Raw genomic sequence first — 22,195 nt, 5'->3', positions numbered from 1 at the left:
AGAAGTGTTGGAACTTGACAAACTCATCAATAATAGGAACAACTTCTTTGCTGAATCAGAAAATAGTTTCCATGTACTGGAAGCATATTTCCTCAATTTTTTGTGTGCTATTCACAAAGTAACACCTGCAGACACAACACACTTTTAAGTTTAATGTACATTAACATTATCTTCATGACTTTCTTAAGTCTAGAGTACAATGAACAAAACAAGAATCCAAGCCCTGATTTGCAGCATTCTCAGGTTTCCATGAGATAAATACTCCCACTGTGGCCTATTTCAAGCTACCTATGTGACATCACCAGACACAGAATGGGAAAAGATGTTCAGCAGCAGCCCACTGAGATGCAGTAGATGCGAATCGCTTACGAGTACAGATCATAGTAAAATAATTAAGAAGCAGCGAATTTTAAGTACTTTTTTTAAAAAAAGATTTTATTTTTCCTTTTTCTCCCAAAGCCCCCCGGTACATAGTTGTGTATTTTTAGTTGTGGGTCCCTCTAGTTGTGGCATGTGGGATGCCACCTCAGCATGGCCTGACAAGCGGTGCCATGTCTGCACCCAGGATTCGAACTGGCGAAACCCTGGGCCACCGAAGTGGAGGGTGCAAACTTAACCACTCGGCCACGGGGCCGGCCCCTTAAGTATTTATTTTTGTTTTTAATATAATTTATTTAATTGTAGGTTTATATAATTTAATATTTTTAACAGTTAATTTCTTGTTTTGAGATAATTTTAGACTTACAGAAGAGTTGCAAAAGCAGTACAGAGAGTTCCCCTATATCCTTCATCTTGCTTCGCCTTATGTTGACATTTTACATCATTATAAAACATTTCCCAAAACTGAGTAATTAACCTCGGCACAACATTATTAACTAAAGTATAAAACTTATTTGGATTTCACCAGTTTTTCCACGGAAGTCCTTTTTCTGTTCTAGGATCCCAGGTTGTGTTTAGTTGGTCATTTATTTGGCAGAATGTCCCTCAATTTCAGCTTGTCTTCTGTTTCCTCATATAATTTAATTTTTAACGACGGCTGTGTTAACAATTGGCTCTCACCAGCCACAACAAGCCAGCTCCAGCACACGGCTACCTAGGATGCTCTAAGCAAAACTGACAAACAATTCATTGGTTTTTTTCATTACTTCCACAAATATTTATTGAGCGCCCTCTAGGGGCTAGTGCTGGGGATGTGGAGATGACCAAAATAGCCCTTGTCACTGAGAAAATTACAGGTTAGGAGATGGGACAGAGCAGTAACAGACAATACCCCTAGAGTGATCAGGGCTATGATAGGGGAAATAGAACGCGCTGGAGCACTCAGAGGCGGGAGGGACCAACCCTGCCTGGGGAGGTCAAGGAAGTCTTCACAGAGAAGTAAGGAGGAGCAAGAGCTCCCCAGGGGGAACGAAAGGCGATAAGATGATGTCTGAATTAAGTCTTGATACATGAGTGGGAATGACCATTCAGCTGAGGAAACAGAAGGAAAAAGAGACACCCACTTATTCTTTCATCAGATAAGCATTTATTAGGCATCAATTCTATACTGCACTCTGGAGATGCCCAAACATGTAATGAATAAGGGCACTCAAGTGTGACAAGGGTTATGATGGCACAAGATGGTGCCTGGGCCGTCTTTAAGATGAGGCGGTGTTTGTACGTGTGAAAGTAGTGCCATGAACAAGCATGGGGCATGAAAGCATTAGCCAGACGCCTCCTCCCTGGGAGTGCAGAAGGATCTTGGGGAAAACTCTCAGGCTGCTACCATCATTTTACCTAGTACAACCAATAGCTTCTGCTAGAGGACAACTGATGCCAGAACCTTCCTATGCAGGCACCGCATGTTCACAGCTCCCCTCTCTCCGGCCTCTTATACTCAGACCCCCATGTACAGATCCCTGGGAGCTACACTTAGCAACTGACCCCTACCTTGGGCAGACAGCTTATAAATCCTCGCAGGATGAGGTAGTGTTGACAAGGTATTGGGGACCAACTCAAGGCAGGGGCCCTTGATCTGAGACCAGGACCCCTAGAAGAGCTCCTACGTCACTTCCTACATACAACTCCCCGCCACTCTCTTTATACTGCTTTATTATCTTCGTAGCATGTATTACTATCTGAAATTATTTGTTTTTACTTGCGTTTGCCTGTCTCCTTCCACTAGAATCTCAGCTCCTCAAAAGTAGAATCCTTATCTGTCTTGTCATCAGTATATCCCCAGCTCCCAGCTCAGGGCCTGGCCTATAGGGGTATTCGTGAAATATTTGTGGAATGAACGAGTGAATAAAGGAATGGGTGGAAGGATGCTATCGCTCAGATCTGAGGGCTGCATTCCTAACCCTCTGTGGCCCAAACTGTGTCCCTCAATTTTAAATCTGTTTTCTACCCTTGGTGCCTTGACTCAGAACTTGAACCTTACATGGAGGAAGAAAATTGACATGAATGAAATTCAGAGTGCTCCTCTTGGAACTGTTGTGAGAACATGAAAGAGGAACAATGAACATTTATCGTGCGCACTAAGTGCCAGTTCCCATTCTAAGCACTTTATATGTATTTAATAAATATTTGTTGAGTCTCTACTAGGCGCCAGGCACTGTGTTGGCATTAGAGATATGGCAGTGAATAAAAGCCAAAAATCTTCGCTTTTAGGGAGCTGAAATATTAGCTCATTTAATCTGAAAACAACCTTAAGATGTCAATCCTATGATTATTCTCATTTTAAAGATGAGGAAACTGAGGCACAGAGGCTGAGTAGCTTGCCCGAGATCACCCAGCTGTGGAACGGCAGAGCCAGGCAGTCTGGGCCGGGAGTGGGTCTGTGTTCTTAACCAACAGGCCCCCTTGCCTACTGAAGAGCTCTCATGTGGGGCAGTGCTTGGCGAACTTTGAATGACTTTGACAAACGGGGTTTCTACTATTCTTGGTGGGAGCATGGTGTGTTGTAGGGGCAGGAAAGAGACTAGGCCAAAGGGCTCAGAGGATACATGGAGAGCAGTGGTCTCGGAGGTGCCTTTGACACTTCTTGGGCCAGGAGGGCACTAGCTGTGCTGTGTCTCTGGGGTCCTGTTGGCCCCTTGCTGGAGACTGCCAGACTTAGCAGACTCGTGTGGAGTAAGGCTTCATGAAGGAGGCTGAAAAGCCCTCCGCACCAGCACATGCTTAGCTTTGTCTTTTTTTTGGGGGGGGGGGGGGCGGCTAGAGTTCTGTCCTGGTCCCCCTTCTACTGATTTGTTGCCCTTATGGGGTCCCTGTCCCACCCCTCCTTGCCATAGTCCTCCCATTCAGCCTCCCAGTCCAAGAGGACAAAGGAAAGTTTGGCCAACCCCCACTGGGCTTTTCTAGTTTTCTGTTTCCATTGGAACAAAGAACAGTTCACAAGTGCTCTCTGATCTTTGGAATGAGAAAGGAAAATAGTTTATCACATGGAGTACCCTGCACACACCACCCCCATTGCTCACTGGTCTCAGTCTCCCAGGACGCCCAGATTCCTGGCAGGGCTAGACGGGGAAGGCGCCTCCCTTCTGCTCAGCCCTCAGGGATCCGGCAGGAGAGTGATGACTTCCATCTGGGCTGGCCTGTTTTCCACCCCTTGGGCTCCACCTGTGGCCTAGATGGAGCAGAAGGAAGAACGAAGCATTCCCCCTTCTGCCTTTCTCATAGCTCCAACCACACAGATGAGCCTCCTAGGCCTTGGTCAGCATATTTCCAAGGGATTCCTCCAGAAGGAAGTGAGGTTGTGTGGGACCTTGGGCAAATTCCTTAACCCCTCCAAGACTCAGTGTTCTCCTCTGAAAAACGGGTCTAGGAATGCCTGCTTCATATTGTTATTGTGAGGATTAAAATTTTAAGTGAGAAATGCTTGAAAAATGCTAGGCCTCAACTAGACTAGGTAGAAAAGTTTGGTCCAGAAGAGGGGATGCGATTGCTCCAGAGATGGGCCTACCTGAGTGGTAGGTGCGGTAGAAGTTTTTGCTCTGGAAAGTGGGGTGGGACATCATCCCACCGCTGGTTTCTGCCAGACTTCTGCCCTGCGCCAGGCCTTTGGGCCACAGCCAGGCACACTTCAGGGAGCGCAGCCGGCTTGGCTGAATGCAGTACCAGGCAGCCACCCCTCTCCTCACATCATTACCTGAACAGCTATAATGTGGTGTTTTTATAGATGTGGGTTGAAAATAAGATGGCACACTGGAAGAAGTCAAGAAAGAAAAAGGGAATGGCAGGGGTGAGGACCTCTACCCTCATTTCCATAGGGCCTGAGTGGCAAGCCCAGTTGGCCAGACCCTCACTTTGCCCCTAAAAGATTGTTGCTATGAAGTGATCATCAATATGAAGTGATCCCTCACTTCATAAATGAGCAAACTGAGGATCAGTGAGCAGAAGAGACTCACCCAAGGTCACCTGGCCAGACCTGCCAACTCCTATGGTGCAGTGGGTTCTCTGCTTCCTCTGTACAATCTGCTCCTGAGAACCCCAGGTCGCATGGCCCAGAGATGGCCCAGGACAACCTCATTGATCCCCACAGTCTACCTGTTTATTCAATAAGTACTTATTGAGGGCCTACTATGTGCCAGGCACTCAGAATACAGCAGAGGCAAAAACAGGCAAAAATTCTTGCCCTCATGGAGCTTACATTCTGGTGGAGGGGGACAGACAATAAATAAAATAAACAAGTAAAATTGTAGTAAGTTGGAAGGCAATGTCTGGTTTGGAGAAAAACGAAACCAAGGAGGGTCTCGGGGGACCAGCAGAGTTGGGGGTGCTGTTTTATAATACGATAGTCAAAAAAGACTTCATTAAGAAGGTGACATCGAGCAGATACGTGGATGAAGGGAGGGAGTGAGCTACGTAGATATTCAGAGGAAAAGAATTCCAGGCAGAGAGAATACCAAATGCAAAGACCCTGAAGCGGTCTGGGGAACAGCAAGGAGGCCAGTGTGGCTAGAGCATAGTGAGCGAGGGGGACAGTAGAACATGAGGCCAGACAGGTCATGGGGGAACAGATCACGCAGGGCCTTGTGGGCCATTGTAAGGACATTGGCTTTTAGTCTGAAATAGATCCATTAGAGGGTTTTGAGCAGAGGCAGGACGTGATCTGACTTATGTTTTGTCAGGATCACTCTGGCTGCTGTGTTGAGAGTAGACTGTAGAGGATCCAAGGTATATAATTTTACATAACAGGGAGACCTGGCAGGAGGCTGTTGCAAATATCCAGGTGAGAGATGATAGCGGCACAGACCATGAAGGTGGTAACAAGGGGTTCAATTCTGGGTATTATGAAGGAGGAAACAACATGATATGCTAATGGAGTGGATGTGGAATATGAGAGAAAGAGAGGAGTCAAGAATGACTTTAAGCTTTGAGTCCTGAGCAACTGGAAAGTTGGGGATGCCATTAGCTGAGATGGGGAAAGATGCAGGAGCAGCAGGTTTGGGGGGAACGGTCAGGAGTTTGGCTTTGAACATGGTAAGTTTGAGATGCCTATGAGACACCCAACTGCATGCCTGTGAAAGCCACTGCTGGTAGCAGAGGGAGCAGAGTGCCCAGGAGCAGCAGCAGCTCTACACATCCCGTCCAACCTCGCTCACTCACTCACTTGTTCAGCAAGTATGGAGTGAGCTCAGGCGCTGGGATACAGCTCCCCAGCTGGCCTCCCTGTTATCAGGCTCTTGACCCCCCTTCCACCTAACACATGCAGACTCCAGTGTGGGCCTTCCAAAGCCGAGGTCAGATCCGTCACGCCCCTGCTCCAAGCCCTCAGCTGGCTCCCCGCTGCCTCTGGAATAAAGGCCAAGATATGTAACATGGCCCATGAGGCCCTAAATGATCCACCCCGCTTCCTGCCACTCCCAGCCCCGTATTCCTTTCACACCAGTCACAGAGCTACTTACCAGGGCCCGAGCAGAACTCCAAGGGTCTGCTTAGGGGCTCCCCTGGGCCAAGAAAGTCCTGCCCCCTCCTCAGCTTGGTTTACTTGTTTCCTTTCTCCAGTACCTGGCCAAGCCACCTCCTCTCACGGAAGCCTGCTCTCCTGAGCTTTTACACAGATCCAGAGGGAGCCTCCCTCAGGGAGCTCTGAGCTCCCTTTACACATTGGAGAGTGGCTGTCTGCTCTCCCATCTCTCCTCCCATTGGACTAGTTGCTCCTAGAAGGCAGGGATTGTTTCTTATTGATTCATCTCTGTACTCCAGTGCAGCCCTTGCCAAAGTATTCCATAAAAATTTATTGAATGAATGAATGGTCTAATATGCTACAACAGAGATACCAGGGGATCAAAGAGAGAAGTATTCATTTGGCCTAAGGAGGGGGGTCAGAGGAAGTATCACAGAGATGTCATTTAAACTGGGTTTGGAAGATCAGGAAAGATTTCGTCAGGCAAAAAGAATACTCAGTGATGTGCAACTAAATTTTGCTTCTCACATTGGTTACAAACTGGCAGCCAGGAGGCTGAATATGGCTTGCAGATGCTTTCGGTCGGGCCTTTTTTTTTTTGGCCTGCACAGTGTTTTCAAAAATAATGTGAGGAGACAGGCGTTATGTTTGGTCACATCACGAGTTGTCCTTCACTTGGCTAAGTCTCACCCTTATGTTACCTGCCAAGGGTAGGGTGGGGAATGTGGCCCTGAATGCAAATGAGTTTGCCTCCTCCAGTCAGGGAACCCCAGTACCTGCTCACTGGCCCAAATTCCTACTGTTAAGGGGAGAACAACCTTGGCTCATTTGGACAGGGTCCCCATGCCATGTAAGCCCCAGGGTCATGCCAGGCCTAGCCAGCTGGTTAGTAGCTAAGGGGATGAAGATCCGAATGCCTGCCAACGACAGGACCATCATTTCTACCTCAAACCCCCCTAGGTGTGCAAGAGCTGTCCTCACAATGGTAGGAGGAGAAGCAGGGGTTGGGCAGTGCATAGGAAGCAGCTGCAGAGCCCAGGCCAGGGCTTGGCTTGTCCCGATCCCCACTTGCTCAAAAGATAGAGAACAGCAACCCCAGAATACCCTCAGTGGCTCCTGTCTCAGCAGGAGACTGCATTTCAGCAAGAAGCCTCACTGTGTGGTGATGGCAAGGCTCTTGGCTGAACATGAGGTGCAGGTATGGGTCAGCAACCAAGTGCCAGGCCTGATATCCTCCACCTGCTATGCAGAGAGAGCTGGGCTTCTAGGGCACTGGGGGTAGCAGAGTGTGCCAGAAGTGGCACAACTCAATGTGTGGACTTCCACAGCTTCCAGCTGAAATACCGCAGGCCAACTAGAAAAGGCACGGAAGCCCTCCAACACCAGCAAGCGCTGCCAGCCACAGGCCCAGCTGGCTATGTGGAAATGAAGGTGAGAGCGCGTCACTCCACGTCCATCTAGTTGACACTGGGGCTCTCAAGCCTCATCTCCCATGCTTGCTCCTGTCACTGCCAGAACATCCTGGTTTCAACCTGCATGCAACAAATCCACACATGACAGCTACCACCAGTCATATGACAAACATGTACATAACAGCACACCCACAATCACATCACCTACCACATCACGACCCCTGTGTGCACGGTCTTTGGTCCTGGCCACAGCTGAGCCCTGCCCAGCCAGCCTCTACCACCCTTCAGTGGCCGTGCTGTCTTCCACAAGCAAGTGTACCCATTTCCCCTCATACACGCGACAGGCGTATGTGTCTCACCCAACCCTTGCTGACGTGAGTTGGTTGCAGTCATGCAAAGGAAACCAACAACACGAAAAAAAATCTAAAACTGTTCCTCTAGGGCTTTGAAATGTGTCCCATGAAGTTTTTTTGGGAAAGTTTACCCTCTCCATTCAGTTTGGCTTTGACAAACAGCACTAGGGGTTCGTCTCCCTGAGTTCACAAGCTGCCTAGCAGGAAAGGGCAGAAACAGGAAGGCAAAACCACACAGAGGCAATCTCTTTTACCCCAGGAAGCTCCCTAGAGTTGTTCGGGACACATGAAACAGCTTAGTCAGAAACACTATCTGTCTTCTTCCCTCTGCCTTCCTCAATGTCCCTGTCCCCATCCCAGATGCCTACAACTGCTACATACGGGGTGGATTCACCATGTGTGTCCCCTAAATGAATAGCCCCTCTACCTCCACATTGAGTTAGGGGACAGCCAGGCTATAGGCACTCCCAAGTCACTGCAGCTGTTTGGTGCCACAGGCCACCAGCGGTTCCACTTTTACCCAGTGACTGTGCCCAGCGATGGGCATTTATACCCACACCAGCCCTCTGCCCAGCTCTCAGTACCTTTCACTCAGGCGCTGCCCAAACGTGTGGGGCTCAAGTGCCATCCAGGCTGGGCGAGTACCTTCCAGCAGCTGCTGTGTTTGTCTAGAATCTCCCAGTGAGCTGGGCCTTGCCAGTCTGTGGCCAGGCAGATTTGCAGCTCATGTGGCCCTTGGGACCGGCTAAGGCAAAGGAGCCCAGTGGTGAGAATGCTGTCCCTGACCTTCCCTGCCCACCTCACGCTTCTCTATAGAGTCTCAATGCATTGGGCCACTGAGAGCCAGGCAGAGAGCGCGAGCGATGCTCGCTTGCACACACTCTGCATTCAGCACTTTGCCCTGGAAAGGATCCTGCCAGGGAACTTGGGCTAAATTCATACTTTGTGCCTACAACCAATGCCCTCTGTGTATACTCAGCTGGCTGCCAATGGGCACGCTGTGCTTGGTCCTTTTTAGACTATAAATGGGCCCTACTTGGGCTGGGCTATGTGAAGACAATCACTTTCTCAATGGAATAACATCTCCCTCTGCAGCTGACTGCCAGTCAGAAATACTAAGGGCACATACCACTGCCCTTTGGTGGCCTGTTTTGGGAGAGCAGAGCCAGTCAGGCCTGGCTGCTGTATATTAGATGACATTGGAAACCACTTAAGCAAAGCACTTGCAATTTTCATTTTAAAGCATGTCAAACAGAGAATCCCTGCCTTGCAGAGTTGAAAGGTACATAAACACCATCTAATCCAAGGGTCACAAACGCCTTTAGGCACCAAGCAGCTAATGAAAATGAGAGAGGAGGGGAGGTGTAAGAAAATGGGGGAGGGGTGGGGAACTAGACGAAGCATGCCTTACAAAAAGGCATTTAAAATCATTTTAATGTACCAACTGACAAAGCACGTCTGCAGGCCCTTAGGGCCTAAGAACTGTAAGTTTGGGATTGCTGTTGGAGATGAGAAGCCTAGAGAGAGGAAAGGACTTATCCAAGGTCACCCAACTACTCAGTGACAGAGGCCCCTGACAACTATTTGGCAAAATGAGTCCTGTGATATCTTCACCTCATTTGCTCCTTCATTCCTTCAACAAACACGTCCTGACCCCCACGATGTCCTAGGCTTCCTCCTGGGCTGTCAGGGCCACAGAAGCAAACCAGACATGTTCTTCATCTTCAACAAGTTCTTAGTCCAGTAGGCAAGTGGCAAGAACTGAGCCCGGAAATCGAGGTTGAGAGCAGGAAGCATGGGACCTTGACTGCTAAGCCAAAGCATTTGGACTTTATGTTGCAAGCAGCAGAGAAGCCTTGGAAAAGTCTGAGCAGATCTCAGAAAGCTTTTCTGTAGGAAGATTCATCCAGCAGTGGTGACAAGATGGAGTGCAGCCAGGTCAGTGAGGTGGGAGATATAACTGGAGGCACAGAGAGTGGCTGAAAAAACCAATAGTCTAGGCCTGAGGTAACAAGGTTGGGGGTCACTTGAGAGAAAAGGATGAATGTGTAAGACACTGCAAATCAATAGGGTGGGGCTTTCCGGGGTGTGTGCACATGTGTTTGTGCGTGTGTGTGAGTGTGTGTGTGTGTGTGTGTGTGTGTATGAGGGGATGGGCCTGGGGTGAGGGAGATGGGTTGGCAAGAGGCAAGAAGAGGGAAGAATTAAGATGATTCCAAGATGGGGTGGATGACTGGAATGCCAACAGAGAGGAAGAAACCAGGGGACCTGGGTTGGGGTAGAGTAGGTGGGTGGGGATGTCCAAATGTTTTTCTGTGACAGTAGCCTTGAGATCAATAGGAAGAATCTGGATTGTCTGTTTTATGTTATTGTAGCCTCTCCTTCCTTAGTATGGAAAATTGAGCCAGGGCCTCTTGACCTCTGGACTCTTCCATATGCCCGGAAGTGACCCCTGGGGAAATCCCACTCAGTGTCTCTGGTTGAAATGGTCCAACGATTTAACAAATACTAATCAAATAAATAACTAAAATACATTCTCCACCCCCGTCCTCTTTCTGTCCCCCACTCCAAAACAGTTCTGTGGGAAAGTCAATTTGGGAATTTCCCACATGTGTCTATGACCGCAATGCCAGAGCAACGGTCTGAGTCAGCTACGCCCTTCAAAATTCTGTATTTGCTTCTCATATCAAAGGCAGCACGCTGGCTGGGAAAGCCCTGGTGATGCCGTGAAATAATTTCCAGTGTCACCTCAGGGGCTACCTGGGACTTCTACACTGGCTTCTAAGGCCTGGGCCACCAGGGTGAGAGAGGCCTGCCAGCCATGCGACTGAACCGTCAAGCCCATCCAGATGACCCACTCGCCTCACACACCCCAAAGGGAGGGTCCATTTGCCTTCTGTTCCCTCTCAAGTCACCCTTTTCTTTTCTCTCTGGGAAGAGGGTTCAGCATTAGTGAACAAACCAGAACTACTGTGGGGTTCCAAAAACAGATGAAGACTTCCAGGCCAAGCCTTGGCCACAGAAAGGGGACTTGAAAAGCTGCAGATGAGACTGAAGCTGAAGGATGCATGGGGAAAAAAGAGCAGGGGCTTTGGAGTCCAGCTTTTGTTTAAATCTCAGGTTGGCCTCCTACTCATGTGTAAAATTGCAATTATGATACTTCCCTTTCAGGGTTACTATGAAGAATAGATGTGATGATGCATGCACATCTCCTGGCACATGACAAATGCTCAACAAAAGTTAGTTTCACCTTTCATATCTTCTGCTTTTAAAGATGAGCTCTCTTTCAATAAGGATCAGATGTTGTACCAAAATATCACCTGGCAAGAGAGGTAGGTGGGGAGGAGAACCGAGGGGAAAGGAAAGGGTACCAATATCTTATCTTACCAAGTGGGGATTCAAAAGATGCAGCCAATGATTGATGGAACAAAACATAAAAATGTTTGTATATTGCATAAATTACTAGATTAACCAATAAAGAAATTAAAATGGTGATACAGCTATACAATGGCGATAAATCCTCAACTAGCTTAGCAGGAAGTCAACAGATAATTTCCCAAAATTGGTAATTGAAGGAATAAAAGTAGAAGTACTTTATTTAGAGAAATGAGGGCAAATATAGGAAGAAGTAAAATTGGTTGCCTCCCAGAAGGAGGACTGGGTGTGGGGGGGTTCCTGCAGGGTACTGTTGTTTCTCTCCATGGGCATGTTCCACTTTGATTACAAAAACCCAGCCAGGAATAATATAAGAAGTCTGGGTAGCACTCATGTCTACCACGTTAAGGAAAGGCCCACAGCGTCATGGCTGCCGCAGCATCATATGCTCCAGCTTTAGTCCCCTTCCCTGCATGCTGTGCATATCCCTCATTTGAGGCCAACCAAAACCTTAAAAAAGGAGAGAAACTTGACTGGGCCAGTTGCTCAAAGAAGCTCCCTAGCAAGGGAGCAGAGATGGCAGTCTGAGCGGCATGGGGCACAGGCCAACTTGAGAAGCCTTTTACCAAACACATTTTTTCCACTGGGAAGGTCTACCTGTCCCGCCCCTGAGTCCCCTGTATGATGAGCAGTTCACACTAGCTGACCATAGATAGCATCCTGATGTGCCAGGATATGGCACATATGGCTCCACAACACCACCTTTCTGCAGCCCTGCTCTCAAGGAGTAGTAGGTAGTAAGATCTATGGCGACTTCCAGCGCAGAAGGAGCCCACCACTCTCCATTCTACTGCTTGAAACTTCTGCCTGGAGGCTTCCTGGAGGCTCTTCTCTTGAAAATTCACTCATCCAGAAAGAATCAATTGACGCTTAATCTGTACACAGCTGTAGTGCCCTCTAGAAGTGCAAAGACTGCTTCAAGGGAGAGTAAGTTAAACCTTTTTCACCTTTAGGCAGAGGGAGAATTAGAAAAGTGCCAGGGAAAATTTTGCCTATGTGACAGTTTTGCCTGGGGCCAGGCCAGGACCAGAATACTCTGAAACCCTCATGTGAGCACATGCACACACACGTTCACACACACACACACACACACACACACACAACCAGGGAATATATACCCACATAGACACACTTCCTGATTATCTCTGATAACCTCTTTTCTCTTTGTCAATTCTGACATGGCGGCTCTGGATACTTCTTTTCTCCTTCCATTTTTTTCTTGAACAGTTTTACTGAGATATAATTCACATACCATACAATTCAACCAATTAAAGCAGACAATTCAATGGCTTTAAGTATACTCACAGTCGTGTATCCATTACTACAGTCAATTTTAGAACATTTTCATCATCCCCGTCCCCCAAAAAATACCCATTAGTTCCATAAATCCCCTCCTCCACAGCCGCCTGCAAACATTAATCTATTTTCTGTCTCTATGGATTTGCCTATGGAACCGTACAAAATGTAGGGTTTTGTGTCTTGCTTCTTGCATTTAGCTTACTGTTTCCAAGATTCATCCATGTTGTAGCATGCATCAATAGCCCAATCCTTTTTATGGCTGAGTAATATTCCATCATTTGGATCTGGATGTACCACATTTGTTTATCCACTCACACACTGAAGGACATTTGGGTTGTTTCCATCCATTGGCTATTATGAATAATACTCTAGTGAACATTGACAAGCTTTTGTGTGGCCATGTGTTTCCAATTCTCTTGGGTATAAACCTAGAAGTGGAATTGCCAGGTCATATGGTAAGCGGAGTCATATATTTAACCTTTTGAAGAACTGCCAGACTGTTTTCCAAAGTGCACCATTTTACATTCCCACTAGCAGTGTATGAGGGTTCCAACTGCTCCACATCTCTGCAAACACTTATTTTCCATATTTTTTACTATAGCCATTCTATTAGGTGTGAAGCGGCAACTTATTGCGGTTTTGATTTGCATTTCTTCATGGCTAATGATGTTGAGCATCTTTTAATGTGCTTGTTGCCCATTTGTATATCTTCTTTGGAGAACTGTCTATTCAGATCCTTTGCCCATTTTTAAACTGGGTTATTTATCCTTTTGCTATTGAATTGTAAGAGTTCTTTATATATTCTGGATACAAGTCCCTTACTAGATATATGATTTACAAAACTTTTCTCCCATCCTGTGGGCTGTCTCTTTACTTCTTGATGGTGTCTTTTGAAATGCAAAAGTTTTCACTATTTTTTTAAGGATTGGCACCTGAGCTAACAACTGTTTCTAATCTTTTTTTTTAATTCTTCTCCCCAAAGCCCCCAGTACATAGTTGTATATTCTAGCTGTGAGTGCCTCTGGTTGTGCTATGTGGGACGCCACCTCAGCATGGCCTGATGAGCGGTGCCAGGTCCGTGCCTAGGATCCAAACCTGCAAAACCCCGGGCCATCAAAGCAGAGTGCGCAAACTTAACCACTCAGCCAGGGGGCTGGCCCCAGTTTTCACTTTTGAAAAGGTTCAATCTATCTATTTTTTCTTTTGCTACTTGTGCCTTTGGTGTCATATCTAAGAAACCATTGCCTCATCCAAGGTCATGAAGATTTACACCTATACTTTCTTCCAAGAGTTTTACAGTTTTAGCTCTTACATCTAGGTCTTTGATCCATTTTGAGTTAATTTTTGCATGTGGTGTGAGGTTAGGGGTCCAACTTCATTTTCTGGTGAGCATTCTCCTCCCTTTTTATTTCCAAGTCCTGCACCTTCATTGAGAACTGGGTATAGGCAAAACTGTGACTCATAATAATCACAAATATCATTGATTACGTCTCTATTAGGTACTCACATATGCTACCTCTTATTTTTACAGCAACTCTTTAAGGTAGACCTTTGTACGATTCTCATTTTAAAGTTGACCAAATTGAGACAGATTAACTTGCCCCACATTGTACAATTGGCAAGAGGCAGAGCCAGGATTTGCAACAGGCCCACCTGTCTCCAAAGCATAGACTCATAGTGCTGCACCAGGCTGCAGAAGTAGTTGTCATTCTGTTCATTGCCCCCTTCCTCTCAACTTGTCCTTATGTGCATGTGCACACACACGCGTGTGCACACACACACAAAATCTGGCATGTAATAAGTGCTTGAGATATGTTGGTTGAATGACTAGATAAGCACAGGTTGTTGACAACAGCTGATGTCTCACAGGATGTGATCCCAGGGTAGGCTAAAAGATGCCAGGGTCAGGAGCAACCTAGAAGGCAGGAGAGCAGTAGCCTCAGCATTGAGTACTGAATGCACCAACAGCTTCTGGTCTGATGTGGGTGCTGTTCCACTCTTCCACGACTGAGTAAAACGTATAGCTTGGAAACGTCTTTCTTCTAGCCTCACACAGAGTGAGGTTAAAGACCTAAAGTGGTTTGTTGGGCCTGGCAATCCACAGGGATTACCTGAGACGCTGTTCTGAGCAGAGTCCTGGTACTAAATGAGGGCCCCATAACTGGGGTTGGGCATAAAGTGCCCAAGGGCAGGGGCTGGCAGGGCCAAGGGAGAGATGTGACACCAGGCCAAGATTCCCTTGTAAAGGAGAGCACTCTGATCAGGGGCCGAGAATGCATGGGCACTTGTGAATTGGCTAGTAAAGGAAAACCTAAAAGAAAAGTTTAGAGAGATGCCTAATGATTTCTTAGTTTATCTTCTAATAGTTATAATAATAGCTACTTAAATTAGGGCTTCTTATGTGCCAAGAACTGTGCTAAGCACTTTACATGTATTAACTCATTTAATCCTCATAACAACCCCGTCATATAGATATTATCACTAACTCTATTTTACATATGAGAAAATTGAAGCAAAGAGGTAGGTAACTTGCCCATGATCACACAGAAAGTAAGTGGCAAAGCTGGACTCTGACCCTAGGCCACCTGGCTCCCAACACTGTGCACTTATACTACCAGAATGTACAAATACAAGTAGTATGTAAATAAGGGGGGTGGGAAAAAGCAGCACAGTCACCTCCTTGTAGAAAGTTACATTAAGCTTTCAAAAACTTCCCACCACCCTCCTAGTGAGCTGTCAAGAGCACTGTGAAAAGTTTTTAAAGGTTTACCAATAAAAGGTGTTGCCATGATTAGGACTGGTTTTAGTTCTTGGAACAGGTCAAGAGAGATCAGTTAACCCAAAAGTTTGCAATGCCATCTAGTATGGGCACACATATTTTGGAAGGACAAATATTAGCTAAGGTTTATAAAAGAACTTACTACGTATGAGGCAATGTTGTAAGAGTTGTCACGGACTTTTAAATCTAATAATCAAACAATCCTTTGAGGCAAGTACTATTATTATCCCCCATTTTACAGATGAGAAGATGAGACATAACTTTTCCAAGGTTACACAGATTATAAGTAGCAAAACTGAAATTCAAACCCGGGCAGTCCATCTCTCCATCTGGGGCACCTGACAGCTATGCTAAACCGATCTTGCCAAAGCCTACAAGGGAGGGCTTAACCACACCTGCTACAACAGGAGCCAGATCATAACATTAGCTTATTGTCCTCAAACAGCCAGCCAATCCCTTTCTCATTTTGCAACTTGTTTTAAACCTACTTTCAAAAGTCCCTCGTGTTGACTTCAGCAGTTTTCACAAGCACCAACATATCCTGGCTTCAACCTACCCTGATACCATAGTCACACAGTTGTACCACTGTTTTCTATTGGCTTGTTATAGAGAAAAAATGATGTCTTATGATTTTCCAGAGGCCAAAAGGAACCTCAAGCCTCTCCCTTGTCTTCCTGCCTCTGTGTGTCATTCCTTCTCTACGATATAGTGGAAAGACAACAAGCTTTAGGGTAGACAGATCTGGATTCAAATCCTGCTTCCTCCACTTCCAGGCTGGGAGGCCTGGGCAGGCCACTTTGCCTCAGTTTTCTCCTCTGTGAAATGAGGATAATCATGGCAGCTACTTCGCCATCCCCCCCAACCCCACCCTCCTCCTCCTCCAAGGTCATGCACATACTGAGTCCCTGTACTGTCCCAGGTACTTCAGGGGAGGACGAAAAAATGAATAAGAAAGGAAAACATATTTTGGGAATGACAAGAAGTCCAGTGTGGCTGAAGTATGTATAGGAGGAGGTAAGGAGGGCTGAGACCAGAGCAAGAGGGTCTTGAATGCCTTAGACACAGTGGCTAAACTATTTGAGAGGCAATGGAGTCTTTGAAGGTCTTCACACAAGGAATGACACAATCGTGATTAACATTTACTGAGTACTTATTCCAGGTTAGGCTGGTTCTTTACTAAATCCTCACAACAGGCCTATGAGTAGATACTACTATTTTTCCTGTTTTGTAGATGTGGAAACTGAGACTCAGAAAGATGAACTCATTTGCCCAAGATCACACAGCTTATAAATGGCAGACCTAGGACTAAATCTATATAGCTGGATCCCAGAGCCCACTCCTTTAACCATAAGGCTTGGCTATTTCAAGGTAACTAAATCAAGCAGGGTTGTACAGTAGACTGGAGGGAAGAGCAGAAAACAGAGGCCACTTAGGACATCATTACAGTTATCCAAGTGAGAAGGCCAGTGAAATGGAGGCAGCAGTACAAACCCTGAAAAGTCTTCTAGAACTGGGCAACTGAGTTAATGTGAGAGGTAGAGGGGTTAAATCTAGCCCAGAAATGTGTGTGTGGGGGGGTTGTCCCCCCATGTTCTTGGGGAAAAAAAAGAATAGTTGTCAACATTTAAAAACAGGACAGTTTACATTAATGCCTGGATTTCTGTCTTCTCTTAATGAACCAGAGGATCTGGCAGCACTGTGTCTGCATCCCATAGGACACCAGTGGGCTGGAGCCCAGCAGTAGCTTCCCTCTTGAGACAGAGGGGCATGTTCCAAAACTCTCTAGGGCCTGCTTCTCCCCTTCACCTTACCTGGTTGGCCAATGGGGCCCTGAATTTTGTTAGGCTGCAAATCGGGAGGCTGGGAGGAATGGTGATGGGGAGGAGGGGGGGGAGCTAATTTGGAAGAGGAGAGAAACACGGTCTTTGTAAATAAAGCTCAGGGCCAAGAGGAGGAGAGAAAGAAGCTAGGGGAAGGGGGCAGGGAGTCAGCCTTGAGATGACAATTGGTATGATAAGAAGGGACAAAGGTCAAGGGAGTGAGGGCATCATGGGGTCTAGGCTTTTTAGAGAAGCAATTGAAGGCACTACTGATGGAGAGAGGGGGGAGGGTGAAAGAGAGAGAGAGAAAGGCAGGAATGGGGGAGGCATTGTCTAAAATGCAAAGGTTTTGCCAAAAGCAAGGAGGCCATACTGCAGATGTGCTGGGAAGCTGTGGGAGGAGAGACTGTGTTCAGAACAGAGAATTAAATAGTGAGATGTCTTGATAAAAATTTGTCCATGAATGATGGAGAGAGTAAATTAGAGGAGTTCAGAAGGACAGGAAACTGAGATGCCAGGGTACTGCAGTGGCCATGGTCTCCAAGCAGTCATCCTCAGTGTGCCTGAGCTTCCTTTGCAAAGGCAAAGGAGGGAGTGTCCCCAGGGAACAGATAGATTGGTATCTGCCCCTCCAGCCCTGTGGTCCTGCAGCCAGGGTATGAGGTTGCCAGATTTGGGCACAAAGGAACAGTGGCTGCCCAGAATCAAGATACACACAGTCTGAACAAGGGGGAAGAGAAGTGAGAGCTGCTACGGCCGCCTCTTCTCTTTAGGGTCCTGCACTTCTTCAAAACTCACAATTCCCTTGATAAAGTGGTCAGAATGAGCAGGCCAAGAAGAGATACAATTGGAGAGGGAGTCAATTTAGAAGAAGGCATCTCTCCAGCCTTATCACACTTTCCATCAAGTTAAGAGTTTCCCAGCAGGTCTAGTGTTCAGAATTCTATGCCACAGAGGGAGAAGGCAAGGCAGAGAGAGAAGAGAAATAATCTTTCACCTACAGTCAGCACGGAAAGGGTCACTAAAGCAGTTAAAAGTCACAGTAATGTCACAATCTGCTTTTCTGCATTTTGGACTCAGCCTGTATGTTTCTAGAGATCAATTGAGGGACTATTTGTGCTCCTGCCAATATTTAGTGAAAATAATTTTTCCTATAAAAAATTAAAATGAAGTTTCCAAACCATAGCCATATCAGCAGCAGAATAGGCCCTACATAACCATAAGTAGTTCCCAGGACGGGATTATTTCTGCTGCTCCAGGATCACAATGTTTTACACATAATTACTGCTTTTTCTCCTTCTGATTAATGCCTGATTCTGGAGAACAGCTACTCTGCAAAATATCAGCACTTAGGTGATAAACCTCAAACTATTTATTGGGTTTATTTTTGAAATGTCTCACATTGTAACCCTATTGCACCTTTTTGTATGCTCTCTTTCCCCCTGAAAAAAATCTTGGGTTTGGGCTTAACTGAATTCTAGTAGAGATAATATGTAGAGATGGAGCCCCCATTCAAAATTTTTTTTCCACTGGGAAAATTTTAAGACTGTGGGACTTCCAGAACGGTTGTATGGGAAACTGGTATTACTCCCCAGTGAAACAACCATTTCACTGGTGAAAATTATTTTAAAAAACAACCATTAAAGTCTCTGGAGATTGTCCTCAGGGCATACAGCAAGTAGAGAAACATTTATTCAAGAAAATTTACTAAATCTTGGTAAGAACAGTGAGAGTCTGTGGCATTTGAGCCATGACCTGTTCCAATTCTGTCCCCCTCCCCCCAGCTTCATGTTATAGAAGCACTTTTCTGGATGAGTGTAGCCAAGAAAACAGGGCTCCCTTTTCCCTCAGCTCCCAGTCTTGGAGCTATAGTTTCACCCCAAGAGCATCTCTCATCTCCTCTAGCTCAGTATTGCAGAAGCTCTATTCTGGGTGGGAGTGGCCAAGAGGACTAGGCTTTCCTCTCCCACCCAGCCCCAAATCCTAGGGTGGAAGAAGCTCTACCTCAGGCTCAGCAGGCCAAGAATACTGGGCCCTCAATCATCCTACCTCAGCTCACTCACAGGATGGAGGTTCCATGCTAGGAGAAGCAAGCTGAGAAGACAAGGGGCTACCATTTTCTCCCTAGTGCCCACTCATAGAGCAGAGAGTATCACTCCAGGGGAGGCAGGCACTGTGCCCACTCCCAGCTTTAGTGCAGTGGCCCAGAGGTGAAGGCAGATCATAAGGATGGAGAGCTCTACAGCTCTACCTTAATGGAACCATTTAGAGCAGAGCATGGAGGAACTGGTGCCTAAGGGCACTGTCAAAAACAATGGAGATTTTGGTGGCAAGAAGTTAAGAGGGGGCTAGTAGCTTCACAAAACTAGTGGCAATGAGAAAAATGGCAGGCTAGCCTGAAGTTTACCAGGGAAAGAGAAAGCCAAGAAGACCCCCTTGTGGAATGACATTCATCCCTATGGATCTGGATGGCTATGCACATGCACTAGGCTGCACCCACTTCAGGAGCAATCAGAGAATGATGTGGGACAGACTTGAAAACACTCCTCAAGGCACACACAGATCAAGCAGCAAAGGGCAGAAGTCTTACTGGCTCAAGGGACTTAAGCACAACCTTTGACCAAGCACTGATTAAGCAATAAGCTACCTTGATTCAGGAGCCACTCTATGAAGCCAGGCTTAAAATTAAATCACACTCATCCCTAGTGGTCTGGAAAACTGTGCCCTCTCAGGAATGACCAGAGAGAGAATTTCTAAGCTACTACTTACTGGTTGAACGTGGGGCAAAATTGTAAACTCTCTGAACAATGAAGGCAGTTTCTAAGCCACAGACACACAACTAACTGTAAAGATAGGTCAATAGAGATTTTGCTATCTGAAGAACAACAAAAAGAAGAAGAAGGAAGAGGAGGAAGAGAAGAAAAATAAACAGAGCCTCAGAGAAATGTGGAACACCATTAATGCACCAACGTATACATAATGGGAGTACCAGAAGGAGAGGTGACAGAGAAAAAAACAGACAAAGTATTCTAGGACATACTGGCTGAAAACAATCTAAATTTGATGAAAAGCATTTATATACACATTCAAGAAGCTTGATGAACTCCAAGCAGGATAAAGACAAAGAAGTCCATACCCAGACACATCATAGTTGTTGAAATACAGAAATGTTGAAAGGCAAAGAGATAATCTTGAAAGCAGAAAGAGAAAAACAACTCATCATGTGCAAGGAAACCCCCAAAAGATTAACAGCTCACTTCTCATCAGAAACAATGGAGGCCAGATGGGAGTGGGATGCCATATTCAAAGTTCTGAAAGAGAAAACTGTCAACCCCTAAACCCAAAATAACTATTTCAAAAATGACAGCAAAACAAAGACTAAGAGAATCCATTGCTATCATACCTGCCTTACAACAATATCAAAGGAAGTTCTTCAGGCTGAAAGGAAGTGACACCAGACAGCAATGTGAATTCACACAAATAACCAAAGAACTCCAGTAAAGGTAATTATGTAGGTAATGATAAAGGACAATACAATTACATATTTCTTTTTCTTTCTTGTATTTAATGATTTAAAAATAATTTCATAAACAGCTATAAAATCATATTGTTTGTCTTACGACATATAGAAATGAAATATATTTGACAATACCAGCATAAAGAAAGCGGCTGGGAACAAAGCTGTACTGGAGTAAGGAAATGACACCAGATGTTAACTCAAATCCACAGGGAGGAATGAAGAGGAGCAGCAATGGTAATTAAAAAGGTTAATGTCTTAAAAATGCTATAAATATATTTGTGCTCTCCTTTCTTTTATGAGGTTCATTAAAAGACATAAGAATAAATAAAGCAATAATTGTAACCAGGTGTTGCTGGATTTTTAACATATATGGATATAATATATATAATAATAATAGCACAAAAAATTGGAGAGGGAAGGGAGCTACATAAAAATGAAGTTTCTGTATCTCAATGAAATTAACTTAGTGTAAACCTGAAGTAGATTCTGGTAAGTTAAGATGTATAGTGTAATGGTGGGGGAGGGCAAAAGGGACAAAGGGGCCCACATGTATGGTGATGGATAAAAATTAGACTGTTGGTGGTAAACACGATGCAGTCTATACAGAAACTGAAATATAATAATGTACACCTGAAATTTACACAATGTTATAAACCAATACGACGCCAAAAAGAAAAAGATGTATATTGTAAGCCTTAGGACAACCACGAAGAAAACAACTCAAAAACATAGTTCAAAAGTCATTAAAGGAATTAAAATGTTACACTAGAAAATATTTATTTAATGCAAAAGAAGTCAGTAAAAGAGGAACAGTGGAACAAAAAAGCAAAAACGGCTTAAGAAACTTCTTAGAGAAAGAAAAGCAAATTAAACTGACAGCAAGCAGAAGGAAGGAAATAATAAAGATTAGAGAGGAAACACACGAAGTAGAGAATAGAAAAACAGTAGAAAAATTAACAAATTCAAAAGTTGGTTATTTGAAAAAGATCAACAAAATTGACAAACTTTAAGCTAGACTGACCAAGAGAAAAATAGAGAAGACTTACCACTACCGCTCTTATAGAAATAAAAAGGAAAATAAAAGAACACTACGAACAACTGTATGGCAAACAAATTCGATAACTTAGACGAAACAGACAAATTCCTAGAAAGAACAAGTTCTAAAGCTGACTCAAGAAGAAAATATGAATAGATTCATAACAAGTGATCGACTTAATAATTTTACAACTTCCCACAAAAAAGTCGAAACCCAGATGGCTTCACTGATGAATTATACAAAACATTTAAAGAAATATTAACACTAATCCTTTGCAAATTCTTTCAGAAAACAGAGGAGGAACAAACACTTCCAGATTCATTCTATGAGGCCATCTTTATCGTAATATCAAAGCCAGAAAAGGACATCACAAGAAAAGAAAATTACAGACCAATATCCCTTATGAATATAGATGCAAAAGTCAACAAAATATTAACAGACCCAGCCGGTAACATATAAAAAGAATGATATACCACGAACATGTGGGATTTATCCTAGGAATTTAAGGTTGGTTTAACATCTTAAAATCAATTAAAAATCCTTAAAGTACAAAAACCTTATACCATTTCAATAGATTCAGAAGAAACTTTGACAAAATGTAACACCCTAATACGACAAAAAAAAACCCCAAAAAAACCCAAAACCTCAATA

At 45.1% G+C, this 22,195-nt stretch overlaps 1 protein-coding gene across 1 annotated transcript in view; it reads right to left on the bottom strand.

The window, feature by feature from the left end:
- The window catches only part of NHSL2 (NHS like 2), a 228,034-nt gene that overhangs the window by 150,352 nt on the left and 55,487 nt on the right, over window positions 1–22,195 (bottom strand). The gene's annotated exons all lie outside the window — the stretch shown is intronic.

The sequence above is a fragment of the Equus caballus genome, chromosome X, assembly GCF_041296265.1.
Source record: "Equus caballus isolate H_3958 breed thoroughbred chromosome X, TB-T2T, whole genome shotgun sequence".
NCBI classification, from domain to species: Eukaryota; Metazoa; Chordata; class Mammalia; order Perissodactyla; family Equidae; genus Equus; species Equus caballus.
Note: the sequence above shows the minus strand (reverse complement) of the source record. Positions and strands in the feature narration are given on the sequence as shown.